Consider the following 19,568-nt stretch of genomic DNA (forward strand, 5'->3'; position numbering starts at 1 on the left):
CTTTAATCAGTCTTAATGACTATGAACTCAAACACTGATGAATTTATGATAGAAAAACAATAAATATGTCTCCCAGACAGTTACAGTAATCATGTTGTGGTCTGAGCCCTGCCTGGGCTATAGGCATGTTCTGTTGGCCTTGGCCCCTGTGCTCCCCAGTTGGCCGTGTTTTGTGCTGAGTGTTTTGGAAGGCCAGTTAGCCAAGAGGGTGCTGGGAGGAGATGTGACAGCTGTGTTGGTCATGGCTACTCTGACCTTCACACGTCATCTTGATGGATCATCAAGGCTGTAACGATACACCAAACCTGTTGTGTGTAGGGCTGTGCTAGCCCGATTATCCACTGGTGATGATCTGGTCACATACTGTACTGATATCATTGTTCCAACTGTGGACAGTCACCAGCCAGCCAGTGGGGCCAATGGCTGGCTGCCTATGCGAATGAGATTTATCTTGTAAAAGAAAAACAAGAAAAGGAAGTGGATTGACTAATGCAGCAACGGGCTCTCTGCCATTTTGAGAAGAGTTATCATGGCAACATGTATACAAAAAGAACACAATCCAGCCTGGTATTCCACATATATATATATATACACACACACACACACATATATTCTACCTCCCACAAATGGATAACACTAATGTTCGGAGCTTTTTTGCCATGTCTCAAAGCGCTTCACTTTGTGTGTGTGCAGTGGAACCCGTTCCCTTGAGATGGCACTTGCTCCATCAAGTCAAGGAAGAAACCATTTAGTGGAATGACAAACACACACATATATTCACACACGTACACAGCAGCACCGCGAGGCTGGGAGGATTTGAATTGCACTTAGACAAATGTTTCTCACACAAGTTCTTTATTCCTCCGCCCGCGCCGCTCCGCTCCTTACTTTGCCCTGAACATACACTTACTCACATACAAAGGTACTTGCACAGAGATTCCATTTTGTCAGCTTTCAGCCCCAGATCATGTAACAATAAAAGATGCTGCCCTGCAGTTAAACACTGCCAGTAAATCACAGAGCAAAGAAAGCTGGGAGAAGCACTTATTTTTAAGCAGCATGAGAGACCACACTGGGGGGGGAAGGGGTTGAGACAGATAGGGTAAGACACAGGGAGAGGAAGAGAGAGCTTCTTTGTGCACTGTGTGCTGGCATTGTGTGTGATGAAGAGATGAATCACTGCTATTTAGGGATTGGTTTCCTGCAACTGATTGTGTGACGACTCGGTGGCGGACAGACTGTCAAGACTTGCCTGTTTTGTTCTGGGGGCTTCAGGAAAATGTCTGCGGCCAAGTCTCACTAGCTCACTCCCACAGGGCTCGGTGTGCCAGAGATCAACAGAGACAACAGAGACAAACACCTCACCAGTGTCGCTCCTCTAACAAGGCATCAAATATTAAAAAGCGAGGGATTTTAGGCCAATCTCAATATGTGTATTTTCAGAGTACACTTGTTTTCCATGCTCAAATACCAACAGAGGTTTTTTTTTATAAAGAAGGCTCACATTAAACGTGGTGTGACCTCTCTTTGTCTTTCTTTCTTTCTTTACCCTATTTTGTGGGCCTTTTTTTAGTACTAGTCAGGGCTCAACAGTGAGGATCGCATGCTTGCCCAGAGCAAGTACAATGTTGTACAAACCAGGCAAGTGGTAAAAAAAAATGCAGTTTTGATAATCGATTAATCACTGAAGCAATTTTCATGCAGAAATGGCAGAAAATGCTGTTTTCAGCCCACAGAATTGGAGATTTCCTGCTTGTCTCTGTTTATTAGTATTGTAATCTCAATATATTTGGGCTTTGGACTGATTTAATGAGACATTTAAATCACCTTTAAAGACTTTCTTTCTTTCGTTCTGTCTGTCTGTAGCATGATACAAAAGTCCAAACGTTGTATTTAACCCTGTGCGGATGCCTGTATGACTCCTAAAGTCAACATCTGTGTGGCTGAGGTAAGGGAGGGGGAAGATTAGGGAAGCCAAACAAGACAATTCAGAGAGAGACATCATAAGAGTTACGCTGCACACTGTCCATGTGCAAGCATGCCTGGAGTGTAAATACAGGTAATTATAACTTTGCAGATAGTTCCTGTTTTTCCGTTTCGATTCTCTTTCTTTCTTTTTTGCCTTTAAAGTTAATTAGATAGAAATTACTTAGTAATGAAAGCAATGATTATGATTATAAAATGATATTTTGATTGTTACTGGTTCACTGGCACAACTTAGGGCAGTAATTTGTTGCATCACTTTGTTATGAGCTATAACAAATAGCTTTGTGCTACTTTCAGAATAACATTTATTCTCTCTCATTAAGGTTATGCTTTGGTAAATCTTGTGTGATAAAATAATAAAATCCCAGTAATTATTCACTTTTACTTGATGATAAATATTCTTTTGGCATTTTATATTTATAAGTTTGTTTTCATTAGTGTAAAATCACCTGAAAAAGGAATCATTGGGGTTACACCTTAGAAATGATATATGTTTCCACAGTAGCCCAGAATGGACAAACCAAAAACAGGCTTTAGTAAAGGCCTTTTCTGTTTTTCGTAAGTTTTGTGGCTACTGCAGCAGGGTGGCTACAGGTGCTTCAAAAAGTCTTAAAATGTCTTAAATTCACATTTACTAATGAAAGCCCCTAAAAGTATTAAATAGTTAAATAGTTCATTTTAAGAAGATCTTAAATATGTAATGAATAACATCATTAAGGACAAACATATTAAACTAATAAACATATTTGGAATGTTATTCTCATTTTCCCTCATTTATAATTTTGAACTGACAAGTTATGTATTTACTCAGAAGAGTATGCCTATATTTTTACATTGAATGTTAAATTTTATTACAGAATTGTCAATAAATTTAATGAAGTGGTGGCATGAAAAAGTTGTAACATGTCTTACATATAACTTGCTAATACAGATAGACAAGTTTTCCTTGGAAGGGTAAGGTGAGGTGAGGTGTCGCAATCTGCAAGCTCACCGCTAGATCCCACTTAATCCTACATACCAGTCCTTTAAGCTGATAAAGTTTTAGTTGACAAATTGATTATATATCATTTCATCTGCACCTGTTGTGATAATGGATTCATCATTTCAGTTATTTTTCAAGCAAAACATTCTCTTGCTCCAGCCTCTCAGTTATGAGGATTTTCTGCCTCTTTTGTCTTATTTGATAGTGAACTAATTATCTTCAGGTTTTTTTTATTATCAGTCAGACAAAACAAGCTATCTGATGATGTAATCTTGAGCTTTTTAAAGCGTTTAATGAAGTTTTTTTTAACTTCTTTTTCCCAAATGTTTAACTGAGTAATAAAGGAAATTATTTGCAGATTGATCGATAAAGAAACTAATTGTTAGTTGTATTCATATACTTAGAGGATTTATGAGGACATTGCAGCTGAAGACAGCAGTGAGACTTAGGAGAAAAGTAATATTTTTGTGATATTTTATCCATCTGCCATTGATGTAAAACTAGGAAGATCTTACAGTAAAATGAGGTTAATAGACTAACAGCCTGATTCTCAGTCAGGCAAATGATGGCAGACAGCACTGGCTTTCTTATCCAGTGTAATTCACCTGCCTCGTGGCTGGCAAATCATTTTCTGTGCTGAGGCCCTATGAGCAGAGATCCTTTAATCATCCACTAATAGGCCTTTATGAAAAAGCTGAAGATGAATTCAGCCTACCTGGCTCTCTGTTATCATTATCACTGCGATGAGTTATCAAAGTATTTGTGTGTCTGTAGTCTGTGTGTGTGTGTGTGTGTATGAGTGTGTGTTTGTCTGTCTGTCTGTCTGTGTAAGAGTGTAGATAATGAAGGGAACCATTTCAGTTCGATGAGAGCTGTTATTATCAACACCGCCAGTCTAGGTGATTTCTGTTCAGTGATAGATTGAGCTGTAATGACAGATGTGCATTGCATTATGGGCCACAGACTTTGACACGACTGGAGGGGATCTCTCGAAAGACAAAATCACTTAGGCTCATGAGCTGCAGTATTTTCTTATTCTGCCATGGCAGTCATTCCAACAAGTGACATCCATGGAAGTGACTAAAAAAGGAGTATAAATGCTCTTTTAAACTGTGTGCAACATTTGGTCACTAAACTAAGAAGAAGGAATATAAAATTGTCATAGTTGATCACATCACATGCTGATGAAGCGTCCACCAGACTTGATTCTGTTGCTGTTGACCAGATGGATGTGTTTACTGTCAACAAAACCTTGTTAGATAGCTACCCACACACGCTATAACACTGTTTGGGTGTTGGTGTGTCTGTGTCTCTGGAAATGTCTGTAAAAGCTGTGTCTCTGTGTCTGTGTGCATGTGTATGAAGAGGTTTAAAGTTTGAATGAAGGTTGCTTCAATACTTTCTCAATACTACATGTTTAAAACAGTGTAATATCTGTATTGAAAGTACCAAAGAATTAAGTGCTCATTCAAGACCTCAGTTCAGTTTAGAGCTGCAAATAATGATTAATTTCTCTCTCAATTAATCTGTCGATTCTTGTCTTGATTAATTGATTAGTTGTTTGGTCTATAAAAAGTCAGAAAATGGTGAAAATGTTGATGAGTGTTTCACAAAGCCAAATATGTCATCCTCAAATGTCTTATTTAGTCCATAAGTCAAAGATATTCAGTTTACTGTCATACAGGAGTAAAGAAACCAGAAATATTCACATTTGGGAAGCTGGAATCAGACAACTTTGACTTCTTAAAAAAAAAAAACAATGAACCAATTAATCAATTATCGAAGTAGTTGGAGATTAATTTAATAGTTGACAACTAATCAGTTAATTAGCTCTATTTCAGTTCAGTCTTGTCCTCCGTGAAACCTGGCTTGCATCATAGTAAAACCAAACTGTATTCAGGGACTTTTTATCTAACAGCACTGTTTGGAGGTTGTTCATTTAAAAAAAAAGAAAAAGATTGTCCTATTTTGTATGCCTTGGAGATATTGAGTATGTTTTTTAATACAAATCTCTGACTCAACAGTCAAGATTCTCCAGGTTCCTGTGGTAGGTAAAATGCCATGTCGGGCTCCTAACTCACTTGCCTGACCAGGCAGTTTTGATAATTGATTAATCATTAAAATAATTGTCATGCAAAAATGACACAAAATAATGTTTTCAGCCTCTGAAATATGGAGATTCCCAGCTTTTCTCTATTTATTATAATATTCAACTGCATATCTTTAGATTTTAGACTGACTTAACAAGACATTAAAAGACATCTCCCTGGTTTTTGAGAAACTGGGATGGACATTTTTCACATTTTATAGACCGTGCAGCCCTAGAATAAACATGACTTTAGTCTTGTTGTTATTTGATAACTAACTGTTAATTTATAGATAAAAGAATTTGTACATGCATAAGTAAAATTTGACTTTAGGCAAGTAAATTTCTGTCCCACTTGTCTGATCGGACCATGTTGAACCCTGCTAGTATTGTATAGAAGTTTAAATTCTGGTGTGACAACTCTAGCATGCACTTTTTTTGATACCAGCTGAAAACTCTTCTACAGAGTCAAGAGTTCAAGAATAAATGTATATTAGAATGAATAAAAGATGTTAAATCCGTGTGTATTTGCTCTCTGAAGTATGATATATTGTATGTTAGCAGGGTGTCGTCTGTTTAGGTGAGCTCCTTAGATTAGACTCAGGCTGTAAGAGCACAGGAGAGCCTTAGAGACAATGCATGAGAGATGGGCGTGAGAACGCTGGTAAGGCTTGGTTCTCTGCAAGAACTGTCTTGTGTTTGGGGAAAATATCCACACACTCAAAGCTCCAGTGTCTAGATCCATTTCTAACAAACAGGTTTTGCAAGAAAGGGCTCGGGGAGAAAGAGACTTTTTGTGTGTGCGTGTGTGAATATCTTTCTGTGTGTGTGTGCAGCCACAGCTGTGTTTCAGACGTCACTGTGTTTTCTGTTTGATGTGTCTGAAAAAGCCCCAAATACTGAGCTGTGTTACTGTAACTTTGATATCCAGGTAGTTTTAGGGGCTTCATCCCCTTCAGGCTTCCAGTATGATCACAATACTGCGTATAATCTTAACAGTTTTATTATCATATAAATCAAAAACATTTTATTCCTCTGACTCAGGTTGTATTTTTAACCTGCACCACAGTGATCTTTTGTTTCTGCTTTTTCTCCAGGTGTTACAGCAGTTATGTCAAAGAGCTGAAGACATCTCTAACAGTGAGTACACACAGCATACGTCTCCTCTTTTTCACACTGTGCTCCTGCTATATGTTTGCGTGCTTCAAAACAGTTGATGCGCAAGTTTTTAAAATACATATTGTCACCCACTTCTGCTTTTTTTTTTTAATGGCACGCCAGAACAAACTTGCAGACTCCTCCAGTTTCAGGCCTAATTTGATTTTCATTCATTCAGTGAAAGAGGATGTTTTTTTTCTTCCCCAATTAAATTTAACAAGAGCCCCTTGAAAAGCAGTTGTTATGATTACATTACAAATTCGGGGTTCATTCAGTGAATCAAGCAATTAATTAGATTTCTCCCATTCTAATCAGAATATTTGTCTGAAATGTACGCGCCTAATAAACATCCTTTGAGTTCGCTATCTGTTCGGAGCCAACGCCGAATGTAAATGGTTGTTAACTGTGCCCTGCAGTGCTTCTAGGTTAGAATCTTGGATTGGGTTTAGTTGTTTATGTGTATGTGCAGCTTTAATCCCCCCCTCCCCTCCCTTCGTCCCTTCCTTTCTTTCTATCTTTCATTTTCTCTGTTTTCTCACTCTGTCTCTGTGTGAGAGCTTGCTGTACTCTGGGGCGCGGCTGCGTCCTCAAGGCTTCACTTCACACACACCAAGGTGGCAGTTTGTTGTTCCACACACAGACAATGACTTGCACTTTTCTCTCCTGCCTGACTTGATGGCCTTGTGCCTGTGTGTGTGTCACTAGATGAAATGGGATCTTTTATAAGAACGTTTTTTACTGAATGCAGAGTGCAAGGGAAATACCTGTTTCGCCTGCCTCTTTAGCCTTGTGTGTTACCAGATCTGATTCCATCAGCTCTAAACCGTCACTGCTTCATCTTCTCTGCCTGTGAATGATACATTATATCCCCCCGCAGCTTGGTGCGAGCTGGTTGTATCATTTATGATAAGTATTGATGAGTCCTCTCTTGGGGAATCAATTTCTAGCCTTGTAGCTCAACCCCCACACCACTGGCTGTTCCTGACTGGTGTCTTCTTGGCTGCTTGACTTTTTCCTGCAGCCCCATAGAGAGCACGCACAGCAGAGCACAGGGAAAGATGGAGCTCATCCAAACAGCTATGGTGTAATTAGCTGACATTTGTTGCTTGGAAGACAAGAGAAGGAAAAAGGAAAGAGCTGCTCAACTCAAACACCCAAAGGAATATGCAAATGTTGAGAGAAAATGAAAGAAAGACAGAGAAATGTGTCTAATGGCACGTAGATATAATTATATTACATTCACGTATTTGTGTGTGTGTGTGTGTGTGTGTGTGTGTAATTGTGTGTGCTATGAACCCATTGAACTTTATGGGAGTATTTTTGTCAGTGTTTTGCCACTAGAGCACGAACCATTGGTCTCCGGAAAGGACTAATAAATATATTAGGATGAGAATGACTAATACCTTCGTCTGCTGTTTAGCGTTCCTGTTTTGCAGAGCATGTATTAAGGTATTCAACCACAACAGATAGGCATTACACAACCAGGCTACACAGTACCCACATGAAGCAGCCAGCCATCCACAACCGGGCAGATTCTCCGGTTCCAGGAAGGTTGTGCGTGTGCGTGCGTTCGCATGTGTGTGTGTTTAAGGGAGAGTGCCGTAATGCATGTTGGACTATCTGTACTTAAGCCAAGGTGCTGTGCGAAGGAGCAGCAATGCTTACGCAGCCCCATCTGCTTGATCCAAGCTTGAAATGCAATGCCTTTTAATGACAAAATACTGAGTGGCTGGGAGGTGTGCAGAAAAGAGTGTGTGTGTGTGTGTGTGTGAGTGAGGGTGTGTGTGTGTGTGTTGTATGAGTGTGAAATAGAGAGGAATAAAGGGAGAGGGAGAAGGAGAGAGAAAAACATCTCGAAGGTCAGGAGCAGCGGGCGGCCGTAGGGGAGAGACACGTGAGACAGAGATAGTCTTGCGTCAGCCCCACAGCAGTCCGCTCTTTATGTGCGTGCCTGTGTGTGTGTGTGTGTACGTGTGTGTCCTGTGGGGCCAGCATTTCCATCCGCATCCCACCGTGTGTTACAACGGAGAAGCATGCCAGTGTTTCTATTCTGAGTGTCTCGTTCTGCAAGGATAGATAGATAGATAGATAGATAGATAGATAGATAGATAGATAGATAGATAGATAGATAGATAGATAGAAGAACCCTATTTGTATAAAACAAGTTCTTCAAAGTTTGTTAAAACATGGGTATTAAAAGATGTAAACACTGGTAATTCTAACATACATTGTCAGAATGTTTTGTCATGACTTTTTTGCCTCATCTCAATAAAATATGTTTTTTCGTAGAACCCTCGGAACACAAAAGGGTTATAGGTGAAACCCTTATGATGTGTATTTTTATGTTCCCCTATGTCAGTTCTGCATGCAACCCTTAGGATATAAAAGGGTTCTTGTTATAATGCTCAGGGATTCTGGTTCTAGATGAAAACTTTGGAATATAAACAGGTTCTGGGTAAAACATCCGTAGAGGGCTCTAGATGAAACTCTTGGAAAATAAAAGGGTTCTTGTTAGAAAGCTCTGGTTGGGCTCCAGTTGAAAACTTTAAATCATAAAAGGGTTCTGGGTAGAACCTTGGGATATCAGAGAGAGGATTATGGGTAGAATCATTATGCCATAGAAGGGTTCTCTGCAGAACCTGTCACTGGGGATTCCGAGTGGAACCTTTCAGAGATAGTTCTAGGTATAAACCTTTATCTTGGGCTTTAGGTAGAACTCCCTGAAACTGTTCCAGGTGGAACCTTTATAAAAGGTTCTCTCCTGAACTAAAATGTGTTTTCTTTTGGGGGCAGGCCAAAGAACCCTATATGGTTCTAGTTAGTACTTTTATTTCTAAGAGTGTAAGTAGATAGATCAACAGACAGACAGACAGACAGACAGACAGACAGACAGACAGACAGACAGATAGATAGACAGACAGATAGATAGATAGATAGATAGATAGATAGATAGATAGATAGATAGATAGATAGATAGATAGATAGACAGATGTGTGAATACATGTTGTACATTACAGATGACTTAGAAGCAGTCAGTCACTGAGCTCCAGATAATTTTTTACTTGGCTCTTGTGACAGTGGAAGGGGAAATTACACCTTCTAGCCTGAGGGGAAAGAATTTGTGTGTCTCGTTGCCTGTCACAAAAACCTGAATAGGGTTTCATCAATCCTAGCAACTACTATCAATTTTCAGCTCTTATTCATGAGCCCTCTTTGTTTCTCGCAGTGTCTTTTTTCCCAGTGCCCTTTAAACTGGTGCTCTGTTAGATTGGGGAAGTGTTAGAGATAACGCCTAAACATTTAGTACTTTGTACTTGCCTCGGAGCTAAGATTGTTAAAAAGCTGCTGAGAGATTGTCCTCGGGATAGGGAGCAGTGCAGATTCAACAGACAGAATTAGTTTGGGGCTTACCCATCCATGTCTCTTTCTCTGTCTCTTTCACTCTCACTCCCGCTCTTTCTCCTCACGGTCACACAGAAGAAAACACTGACCGTTCCTCTTCTGCCTGCCTTGGCCCGCGTGGTCTCAACAGGGTTCAGTCCTCTAAGCCAGACTTTTGATTCACCCCCATTGCCAAACAGCCCCTGCTCTCCTTGTCCCTATGAAGGGGCTTCAGCGTGGGGCGAGGCTGCTCTTTTACAGACCCTTGTGCCATGAATCACTGCTCGCACCCGGGGAGCCTCAGTCCACTCGGGGGCTGCCTGCCTGGACGATAATGTGCGTGGTCATGAGGGGGCCATTTTGAATGGAGGGCCAGACAAAACAGGAGCTAAAGAACCCAAGCTGTGAGCTTTCCCAGAGTGAGGGCAACAATGGGAGCGGCCTGTGTGCGTGTGTATGTGTGAGTGTGAGTTAATGTGTTTGTTGTAGTAGAGAGAGATGTTGGACACACAATGCTGAGTTTTGGGTGTCATAATGTAACGTAATTGCATGCCAGTAATTTATGAAACATTAGGAGTAGACCCCATACATCACAAACCTTTTAGCCCCCCACACAAACGGGATTGCAATTTGAGCTGCTTGGATTCAGCACTAATGCCTGTTTCGCTGTTAGGTTTGAAAACAAGATGACCAAGTCTTTGCCATCACTTGCACTTACCTACCAACCAACCAATCACATCATGCTCACACTGATGGAAATATTTCATCTACGATATAATTTTTTATTGCTATGACCAGAGCTTGAAATTAACTTTTCTCCACAGTGTCCAGAATCTGTCCCAAAGTCTGTTTTCAGTTGTCCTAGACTTAACAACCAATAGCTACATTTACATGGAAACCAATAATAAAAAAAATCATAATAATACTGCAATTAGAATATATTCTGCATATTATTTAAGCACATGTCCGTCCCATGAACTAGTTTTTGGGGGATGCTGGGTTGCAGAAACATTGCAGTAGCAAATCAGTACTGGTTGGCAGCGGATACAATTTTTCTGAAACCTTTAAAGATTTAAAGATTTTATTATTATTTTGAAGACACAGTGTGGGCCCATCTTGAAAATTACTGGGCTTAACCACTTCTTCTGTTATATTTCTGGCAGGTTAGACACTTTACAGCAGGCAGAACCAGTTTGCACATGTCAAAATGTGCATGTGCAAACTGCAGTGCAAATGCAAGCTTGTTTATAATTGGTTTGCACAGGGTTTCTGTGGGTCTTTCGAAAGTCTAAAATCCAATAATCTGATATTTAGACCTAAAAATGTCTTAAATATGACTCTGACAAGTCTTAAAAATTGGGTGGATCAGAAATTTTTTTACGGCTCATGCTTTAAACAAGTCCAGCAACTCTGTTAAGTGACCTCTGGTCAGCAGTTTAGTCTGTGTCAACATAAATTAATTTACTTTGAAAGTAAATCTGGGTCTCAGATTTTCTTTCATATCCTTTGTACTTTTTTGTCTGTATGAATGTTAAATAGGTCTTAAATTGCATTCACAATGATCTTAAAAACGTGTTAAAAAATCTTAAATATAAAGTTGTTGAAACCTTCAGAAACCCTGTATGCAGCAATGGAAAATTACAGACACAAATAAACACTGTAAACACTTTATTTTAATCAAAATGACGGTGTGTATTATGTGTGAGGTAGTGTAGTTGTTTGTGTTGGGTGCCACCTTGCATTTTAACAATTAAAATGATGTATATTCCATGACACATAAATGTAATAATTTAATTTGTAATAAGTTTCTCAAGAGAAATGGCACCTAGGACACAAAGATATGCCACCATATCTTTGTGTCCTAGGTGCCATTTTTATTTTCCCTGGAACAATGGGACATCCTTAATTTTTGAGTGCTGGTCAGACCATCCAAAATTGACAAAGTCTTGCGTGACATTTTGCTAAAATAAAGTTAGCGACATAACATAAGTTTGTAACTCTGAATCTGTCACATGGTTTATTGGGTTTAAAGGTTTAAAACCTGCTCGTATGCAATTACATTTTACATTTTATGTTTGTTGATTGTTCATTGCTGGTTTTACTGTTGTGTTAACTGAATAGACTTATAGGCCTATATAGTTAGCTTTGTTTTTTTAAAGCCTGACTAAAATTGTTAATATGGCTATTAGTATGTGGTTATTATTTGTATCATTACTATTAGAAAGCAGTCATTGTTTGCTGTACTTAGTTTGTACATGCATGTAAGTGCTGCAGTGTTACTCTTTTATGAAGATAATTAAGCAGACCACACACAGACACTCTCTTTCTCTCTCTCTCTTTCATACACACACACACACACACATACACACACATACACACATACACACACATACACACACACAGACCACTTTCACCCGACGCCAGCTGTTGCCCTATGAGAGCCTCCAGGTTTATTGGGTCTATCTGCTGCGTTTATGGCCAGACCACATCTCTTCAACTGTCTTTATCCCTTCGTCTCTGTCTCCATCATGGCCTCTTGTCTCTTGACATCCTCCACAGCTTCCTGTCCTCTAACCCCCTTCCCCAGCTCTTATTTCCTCCCTGCTTCAAACACCCACACACCAAACACATAGTCCACTATGGGCCTGTTTTTTTTTCTGACTACAACTTGTGCCTGTGGCTGCAAATAGTTTGTCCCTACCGGGCCCGTGTGTCTCCGGGCCTGTCGTCCAGGCCAGGTTGTAACCTGGATACAGCTGTAGTCCAGAGGAGCCATTAGCAGTGCCAGGAGGCCCACAGCTCCCAGTGAGGGCTCATTACTGTATTTGTGCAGTCACACTTCTCCTATGAAACACAGCAGTGTGCCTGGTGAAACTAGCCAGGACATTGAGCCTCGGGGAAACCATTACAGCTTCATTTGGAGTTCTGAGAGAATGAGAGAAAGAGACACAGAGAGACAGAGCAAGGTTTCATTGAAAGAGGAGGACGAATACTAAGAATTATATTAATCATTAAACACCTCCAGCTTTCCCTGTACTTAACTGTGAGAGTGTGAGTGTCTGTGTTTATTGGATTTTATTTGCTCTTTGTTCAGTGTGTGTGTGTGTGTGTGTGTGTGTGTGTGTGAGCGAGTGTTTGTGTGCTCTCTGAGGCCCAGTTCAGCTGTCTGGTCTGGTGTGCAGATGGCCGAGTTGGGGCCTGCTGAATGAGGTACCCCCTTTTCTTTCCCTCGTTCTCTTTATCTGTCCTCATTTCCTTTCCTCTCCTCCTCTCCTTTCCTCTCCAGCTTTTTCTGCTGGGTTTCATTTACCAGTTACATCCCTGGCTGCCTCCTCTCTTTCATCACCGCATCTGCTGAGGGCCATCTTGGGCAGAGGAGAGTTTTCCACCGCTCTATTTTCCCCCTCTCCCTCCTTCTTTATGCGCCTCTCAGGGCTCGGTGCGGCAGCTATACGCGGTGGCTTTGGAATGAAATGTCTCTTAACCGAGCCATGTGCCCCGGAGCTACGGTAATTGCAGGTGAAATTCAGCTTCCTCTTTAAAATGCCATCTCTCATTTCCAGTTACCGGCCCCCTCCGTATCTCTCTGTCTCTCTTTCTCCTGCCTCCCTCCCCTCCCCTCCTGCCTCTCCTCCTCTCTCCCCCTCTGGCTGTCTTTCAGAGGCGTGTGAATCCCTCAGCCCCTGTCGCGTCTCTCTGCCCCAACAGACACTCCCACAATGCACAGCGCTGATGGTTGCACAGTGATATCAGCCATGCAGAGGAGAGGGAGGGCCGCTGATGTTTGTGCGTGTACACAAGTGTGTGGTGTGTGTATGTGTGTGTGTGTGTGTGACGGAAAGAGAAAGTGCAAAGATAGTATGACAGTAACTGAAAGTGTGTGTTTGTTTGCGAGTGGGAGACAATGAGCATATACGTCTAGAGGAGAGGAAGTGTGTTAGAGTGTGTGTGTGTGTTTGAGTGTGTGTGTTGTGTGTACAGCGTCAGCAAGGCGTGAGCCGCGTAGAGGTGACATCAAGGTGAACACGGCGTGCGGAATGCTCTGCCGACTCGGGAGGCAGCAAATGGCTCTGTGGCAGATGGAGTCTTTGTCAGGGAAGAAAAATGGCAGCTCAAGAGCGTCAGAGAGACCCCCCCTCACCCCACACCCCCTCACCCCCACTCACACACTTATACACACACTCACACACTTCTACACACACCACTTTCTGTCTCTCACACTGTCTCTACCTCTGTCTTTTTTTTTTCTCTCGCACAGTTGGTCACACACATGCATACATGCAGCAATACATGCATGTACCCACACATACCCAAATACACACAAAGACAAATGCACACACACATATTGACACACATACATACCCCCCACCACCCCACCCCCCCTCCTTAGCGAGCTGGGCTGGCGGGCGGTGACCTTCCCCTGCTCAGAGGGTTCCCTGGCTGTTTGATCAATTATCCCTCTCCCATTGTTTACCAGGAAGCAGGAGTATAGAGAGGAGAGGAGAGAGAAGGCTCAAAATGGCCACTGTCAGGTGGAGGGATCCATTTCCCTGCCAGCGTGGGGGTGGGGGTTAGAGGGAGAGACAGAGAGAGACGGAAGGGAGAGAAAGAGAGACCAGAGCTGTGAAGCATGCTTAGAGGGAAGGGAGGAGCGTCGTTGCCTGCCTGGCAGCTGGGGATGATATGACATTATACTGAAGGTATAGCTCTGACAGTGGTTAGCATTTGAGATGCTGCTGAGTGTCATCTGTTAGACCCCCAAACTTTGCACAATCAGGGATTAGTTGTCAATATCTAAATCCCAAAAGAGCACAAATTTTCTGGTGTTATGCATGAATCAATCCTGAAATGTATTGTCATGTCCGTGCGATGCTGCAAACACACACGCATGTATGCATAATGCCACAGTACTGCAGGTACACTTCCTATTTTTAGCGTGGAGCGGTGAGGGGGGGTACATACTCTAAAGGTCAGGTGGCAGCGAGAAAAAAACGAGTGGGAACAAATGATGCACTAAGCGAATGACACTCTGAGGTCCTGCTTTAATATGTATGTATCGCAGGTTGATGGCTGATTTCATTAGCGCCTCTCATTGTTATGCATAGATTGTCCTCCTGCAGCAAAATGAATATTGTATTCACACGCGCGTGCACACACACACACACACTCAGCCTCATACACACACAACAAACCAGCGTTTTCCAGGGAATACTGTATGTTTGGATCTTGCAGAGGGCTCGAAGAAAAGGTTGATGTTTCCACAGGCTGTTATCTGTGTCGGCTATAATTAAAACAATTTACAGTGCTGTCATTTTAACGCAGGGTTTTTTGACGCTGCTGTGAACAATTCCTGTCAGGTAGTCGGTGTGATTATTTAGGAGTCCTTGTTGATATTAAGAGTAAATTATTTCCAAAGCAGCAAAGAAAGGCTATCTTTGTTTAAATGACTGGAGCAGAATAAGTCATGTCGTGTCTGAGGGTTCAGATTACGTCACTTCAGTTTACCTAAATCTTTGTGTGTGTGTGTTTGTGTGTGTGTGTGTGAGAGAGAGGGAGAGAGAAGAGAGAGAGGGACAGGAGATTATGCTGAGTGTATTGCCATTAGCAACTATATGCTCATCATAGCACACAAATAATACATATTAAGGATGTCACAATTCTCCAAATCCACATTTCAGTCTGACTTTTGATTTTAAGGTCACAATTCAATATGATTTTCGATTGAAACTTTTTTTTTCCAAGTAATGATGGCTCTGCCATTGGTAGAGTATCAAGTATTTATTTATATAAAGATCAACAGATCATTGGTTTTATGCCCTGAAAACTGTCATTTACATTTTCAAATCCTTCTTTCAAATTACTGGTGCTGGCATGTTGCCGCAGTCACAGAAAACTGCTTTGGGCTATAAGGGGTAGTGAAGAGGACTTTCAGATCAGGGACTCAGGCTGAGATCTGAATGCACTAAACCCCAAAATCCAGTTTGTTTGATTTGTGTGAAAACTGTGTACTGTACCCACTTGAAAAGTTGGTCTCGAGAAGTGTTCATATGTACTTTAGTATGGTTCACAGCAGGTGTGAAAGCGTACCAAAACAAGGAAGTGGCTGTTATATGGATTTTTCTGATTTCAGCTGACTTTGCTACACCATAGCAACACCATAAACAAATGTTGTGTAGATTATGATGCAAGTGCTCTTAGAAACATAACTACCATCATCACTAATGTCAAAGCTGAACAGCAGGGGAGTGGAGCAGGGGTGCATGGTACAGAGCAATCGTACCTAATGTGAAAACCCTTTTAGTTACTTTAGTCATCCGTAATATTGCTAGAAAAGCATATAATAATAGTTACTGAAAGGCTGGATATTGTGTTTCAAAAAATCCCCGTTCGTGGTTAGTTAAACAATTTGATGTATCCTTGATCATCATATATATCAGAGAAAAGCACAGAAGCAGGCTACCTGTAAGCTATGTTTAGTCATCTTTGCTGAGTCAGACAGTGATGTGCTGATTGGCATTTCCATCATTTCTTATAACAAGCTGAGCTGAGCCACATCTCACCTGAGATGGACGATCTCCTAAGTAGGGCCAAAGTGTGTCTGATGTTGTGTGGGTTGACTGCAGCCAACTCAGATTAGTCTTTTTGTAGCTTCTTAATGAATCTCTGTGGTTTGAAATTTAGTTTCTCTCCTGCATCACTGTTATACTTGTCGGTATCTGTGTTATTGCTTTATTTTACTGTTTCATGCTTCAGTTCAGCTGCACAGGGGTCATGTTAAGATAGTGCTGATGAAAACCCAACATTTCCTGGATTTGCTGCTTCATAATAAAAGCTTTTAATTAACAAAACAACCGAGAATTTTATTGGGAAGAATTTATGGCAAATGGAGTGTTTATTCACTGTTTTACAGCAGCTTGACTTGAGCTAAGGTCATCTTCAGTTAAAAAACACACCTTCAAGTGGGTAGTCCTGCTGTACAGGAGGTGCAATTCCCTGCCAGGGTATTTAAATTGTTTTTTTTTCTTCAGGCACATGCTGGACATGTGCAAGAGGGTGGGAATAGAGAGAGAGGGAAAAAAACACCGTAAGGATCTCTGATCCTGCTTTTGATTTCGATAAATTTGGCTCATTTCAATCGATTTTTCGATTTAGAATTGAAATTGTGACACCTCTAGAGAATACACATGGTGAGTGTGTGAAAATACCCGACCGCCTCTTTCTAATCCTGCAAGATGACTGTGTTTCAGCAGGAATTCCAGTCCTTAGTGGGACATGAGCAAATGTTCTGTGAGATATTAATAGCTATTGTGGGCGGAAAAAGGAAAAAAAAAGCTTCTGCATTTTTCCATATGTTTTGTAAGGAAACAGTCCAGATGGATTATCTCTTGGTCTGGAGCTTTCTCTTGCCTCAACCAGCTCAAATCCAAGTGGCGTTGAACTTGCCAGACTCACACACACACACACACACACACACACACACACACACACACACACACACACACACACACACACACACACTCAAACACACACACAGCACACACAGCAATGTGCTCACACTCCTCCCGTCTGAAGTACAACAGGCTATTACTGATTAACATGTCTAAACTCAGCCAGTTCAAAAAGCCACTCTAATTCCTTTTCCATCTTGCTCTCGTATGAATCATGGATGACGTGACGGTCTTTCTTCCTAACATACCTCACGTTCCTCGCAGTCACAGAGATATGTTTGTCGCCTTTCTATTTGTTGCCTGAGAAACCATGTTGGCTTGTCTTCTCACATTTCACACTTGGTTTCATCCCCTTAACCCCTAATGCTCAGCCTGGATGGGCTGCCTGACCTCTTGAGTCATGGATGTTAGACTCATTGGCATCACAAGGGCCAGCATTGGGCTTTATTTTGCTCTGTGATTGTAAGCACAGGCAAGAGCAAACTTTTTTTGGATCAAAGATATAAAAATAAATAAATCCACTCTTTGTCAACACATTTGTCATGTTTCTGTCGCAGATTTTAATTTTGTTCTATTTTGTTGCTGCTTTTTTTGATCCATTCTTTGGACTTGTACTTCTTTACCAACACAATTTTATAGTCCTTGTGAACTTCATGGTGTCTCATGTTTGAAGATTTATGAAGTAGTAAGACCTAGACATTCACACTTGGCCTTGTGCCTTTAATGCATGAAAACAAAACAAAAACACCCACACTCGCTCCTTTTCTGAGTTGGCACACACAAGTACACACAGATACTCATAGAAACATTATGTGGTGTGACAGGACGTCACATATTCAGAGTTTCACAGCAGGCTGGCATTCCAGGACAGCAGAGAAGAGATAATGTCAGTGCCCTGCTGGTTAACTCACTGTTTTATCCTGTTTCTGGGCCACAAAGCGTGAAGGGTGTCTGTTTAAGACACACACACACACATGCATACCTTAGACACTCACACACAGACCACGTTGCCTCTCCCAGCCTGTTAGACGACAACGGCTGAAAAAATATACAAGTGACAAAAGATGCCCATAGACATGGCTGCCAGCATAGACAAAAGCTATGCTCTTTTGTGAAGATGTATCTAAGTTTTCTGTTTTATGACACATGGTTTGTGGAACCAGGAAGTGTGCCACACTGACTGACAGGATGTAGGATGATGTCGCGTTGGTGTATGAATTTAGAGGTCACAGTCCCCTAAAATAGCTTTTTTGAGTGTATTATTGTGCAACACATCTACTTAAAGAGCAGGCTTTGTGAGCGCGTTGATCTTCCATAACCCAGCGTGGCTATATTTAAATGAAGAAATCAAATTCACCTAGTCAGCAGCGGAAAAAAGAGCTTCCTCTCCAAACCGCCCACACTGCTTTCAGCCTTGTTGTGACTTGTTTGTCTGTCGTTGGAGGATTTTGGCTTCTTCCAGAACAATTGCACTTAAAAACCCTCAGCTCCAGAGAGGAGTTGGTAAAAAAAAAAAAACATCAACACAAATATGCGAGTGGAGCCTGTGAGACGGAAACTGGAAAACACTCCCTCCTCTCCCACTGCCACACTGTAGCCTCTCTCTGTATGTGTGTCAGGTGCATGCATGCTATTGTTACTTTCATCACTGGTGTGTGTTGTCATGTGCAGCTGTTTGCTCTCCAGTTAGTGTTCTGTGTAGCGAGTTAGTGGAGTTACAGCAGTGTGGAGCTTCTCTTCAGTCTGAGCTTCTCTCTGATTTATTCTTAACATCTGTCTTTGGCAGGTGTGTGGAACCACAAGGTCCTCTCTCTGAGCCTGTGATGTAGCTATCATTGCGGCGGGCAGTGTGTGTGTGTGTGTGTGTGTGTGTGTGTGTGTGTGTGTGTGTGTGTGTGTGTGTGTGTGTGTGTTTGTGTGTGCGTGCATTTGTGCAAAACAAGAGAGAGGGCCTTCCTTTCTCCACCCCCTCTCCTTGGGATGAGTCATATTTGAGCCCTGTGTAATCCAAGCCCGTGTTTCATGTGTGTGAACAGACAGACCCTGAGCAGTGGTCTTGGTCCTGACTCCCTCTGGGGCAGTGAGTGGGTGAGACACGGCTATCAACAACAGGCCCAGGCAGCTTCGGTTTCAGCCTCGCCACATGAGGAATCCACTCATCTTGACATATGCACAGATGCACCCACCAAACACAAGCATGCATTTCACATAGAGCGCTCATTCTTGAAAATTGGAACTGTTTTTGGGGGGCTTTGATGTTCTCTCTTCAATTATGCTTGGAAAATATATTTTAAAACATAAAACTCTTAAAGGAGTTTGCTGATGCTTGCCCTCTTTTCTTGGTCGCACTGCCTTTATCAGCGATTGACTCGTCCTCAACATCATCCATTAATGACCACGGTGACTTTGGCAATTGTCCGTGAAATTTCACATAAGCCCATGTAAAACTGACAAAAATGCAGAGTGCACCTGTACACTGCAGCCAGCCACTGTCCAATAAGTCTTGGTGGGCATAAAGTAGTTGAAT

General features: G+C 41.6%; 1 protein-coding gene across 9 annotated transcripts in view; it reads left to right on the forward strand.

Annotated features, from left to right (window-relative positions):
• The window catches only part of baz2ba (bromodomain adjacent to zinc finger domain, 2Ba), a 103,727-nt gene that overhangs the window by 12,310 nt on the left and 71,849 nt on the right, over positions 1 to 19,568 (forward strand). For all 9 annotated transcript variants that reach the window (XM_084714779.1, XM_084714805.1, XM_084714798.1 and 6 more), the window contains exon 2: positions 6,152 to 6,194. The gene's annotated coding sequence lies outside the window, so the exon portion shown is untranslated. The remainder of the gene's footprint in view (positions 1 to 6,151; positions 6,195 to 19,568) is intronic.

The sequence above is a fragment of the Lutjanus erythropterus genome, chromosome 1 (assembly GCF_056507025.1).
Source record: "Lutjanus erythropterus isolate fLutEry1 chromosome 1, fLutEry1.hap2, whole genome shotgun sequence".
Taxonomy (NCBI): domain Eukaryota; kingdom Metazoa; phylum Chordata; class Actinopteri; order Lutjaniformes; family Lutjanidae; genus Lutjanus; species Lutjanus erythropterus.